This window comes from Mus caroli, unplaced genomic scaffold (genome assembly GCF_900094665.2).
Source record: "Mus caroli unplaced genomic scaffold, CAROLI_EIJ_v1.1 scaffold_16302_1, whole genome shotgun sequence".
In the NCBI taxonomy this organism is placed as follows: Eukaryota; Metazoa; Chordata; class Mammalia; order Rodentia; family Muridae; genus Mus; species Mus caroli.
This window is the reverse complement of record NW_018389861.1, coordinates 2167-4634: the sequence shown is the minus strand read 5'-3', so window position 1 is coordinate 4634 and position 2468 is coordinate 2167.

Sequence of the window (2468 nt, the reverse complement as noted above, 5' to 3'; positions counted from 1 at the left end):
CTGCTTAATGGTCCCTGGACCTCCTTGACTAAGGCGAGGAGAGGAGACCCCAAGTGGGCCTATACCACTGCACCAGCAACACTGCCCTTCCAGGTAGAGGCAGCCTCCACAGACTGAGGAGAAGGCTAAGTGTTCTCTCCCATTACATCTAATGGGGTCTTGTTTGCATAGCAAGTGGTAGCATCTCCTGTGCAACTGAGCCATGTTGCTAGGGAGACCTTTGTGTTGTTGACAGTACTTCTAAACTAGACATGGGAAGAGGAACTAGAGACTTGTGATTTGGATATCCTGCTGTAGCCTGCTCTGGGTCTGTGGAGCCTAGGCTGGCTTTGCAGTCATAGGGCTCCCTCTAATGTCCAAGTCCCACCATGACACATTCGATAGAAGGTCAGACAGCAGTCCAAGTGGATTCAGGGCTTACATTGACACTTGTTTCTCTCAGATACTTTTGCTCCTGAGAATCCCAGGAACTTAGAGCCAGAGACAGGAAGAATAGGAACTGTCCCATGCCCCAAGCTAGTCTCAAAGATTGTTCCCCATCTCCTACCAGTGGGCAGGCCAAGGAGACTGATATGGTGGGCAGAAGGGTTGAGGGTCAAGAACTGCCTTGCCCAGACATGGCTAAAGGCTGGTGGTGCTTGAATGCTAGTAAGCCACCTTCAAGGCTGGCTGGCACAGAAGGGACAGCTGTACAGCTCTTGCTTACACCACAATGTCTTGCAGGGGTGTGTCTTCACCTGGCCAGTTCATAGAGAAGAAGCTTAGGAACTTCATTCCATGGAGCGGAGTTACTCTCTGGAGGAACCATCAGCTCTACCAGTGTCCAGCCTCAGGTCTCGCTGTGTGAGGTAGTCATGAGCTGTCTGTATGACGGGCAGACACACATTGTCCATACAGGCTGAGGACATACTGATCACCCATGTGGTCATCCTCTGCCTCCCCATCCTGCAGAGAGATACAACAGTGTGGTGCTAGTTCTCATCCTGAACTTTTGTTGTTTCCACAATCCCAGGACTTCCAGCTCAACTCAGACCTTTCTAAGTCTGACATAGGTGACCTGTCGTGGGCCTGATAGGCCTTCCTGTTGGTATGCCCAATCTTAGCTCTCAGAACACACTTCCCTCTAGGTTACCGCATGCTGTTTCCTCCAACCATCCCAGCACGCATCATCTCCGTATCCCATTCTTCCGAGGATCCCTGATAATCCCTAATACAATTGTGTTCTCCCAGGCTGGGCTGTGGGTCCTTGTGTGACTCAGAAAGATACTAGATGATCTAGGCATTCTCCATGTCTTGGTATATGACCTCTTTGCGTCCACACTGGCCTACAGGATTCCAGTCAGACCAGGATTCTCTCCCCATTATTGTCTTTTTGTACTTCCTTCTTTGAGGAATGGCCCTGGATGTGGTCAACACACGTAACCCTGGAAGCATGTGAGAATTTAAGTAGGGCCATTTTGAACTTAAGCAAACCTCTCCACTGACTGCCTGGGTTCCATCATCTGACATTTGCTCCACGTTGCTGGGCAAACTTATGCTTTCCAGCTATGACAGACTAAGTTNTTCTCTGAGGACCCTANACATACCACAGGTGGAGAGTCACACACAAGACTTGTTATTTGGTCAGTTCTTCAGAGTACTGCCTTGAGCTGAGAGACTTTGGGAGGGCATATGCAGCTTTATTAAATGGGCTGGCATCACTCTGGGCCTNGATTCTGCTGTGAATGACTCTCATGCTCTCTCCTCCCAGTCTGTATCTGTTCCTAACACTCTGTGAATCCAGCACCATGCAAGCTTCCTGGTCAGTCAGCCTTCATGCCAGTCCAGAGCCAGTCCAGGAACTCAGATCCTATACTTCCTCTCTCTAGGTTTTGCAGGGCCATGGGTTTAGTCTCTCTGGTGCTCTATGGTGTTGGGAACTCAAGTTTCTTTGGTCTCCAGGGCATCTGGTAGGAGCCCATTAGAACAAGGTAGAGGTAAAGAAAGGTGGAAATAATATCCTGCAGTTCTGCATTTCCAACACTGGAGGGCTCCACACTGTTCTCAACCTTGTGAACTATACTCAGCAAGCCCTCTCACTAAAGCTCTGAGCCTGAAGCAGAGAACCACTGTTAAACCCAGTGTTCCCAAACCAGCTGTACCTCCAGGGCTGCTTGTACAGGATTTTCCAGGACCATGAGGACCCAATTTGGAAATCTTAGGTGGGCAGGGTGCAAGGAGACACAAGGGCTCTATGAAGTCGTTATCTGGGATGTGACCTCTGTCTGGCCCTTCATCNGGATTAGCATGACCCACAGAACTGGTCCTATGGCTCACCTCCACTGTAGTGCATTATCCATGTGTGCACTTCTATGAGCACCTGCGAACATGGGACCAGATTTCAGCCCAGCCTAGGGCTATTCTAACCGGCAGCACGAAGATAACCACAGTAAAAACATTCAAGAATGTGACACTACACAGAACTGGTC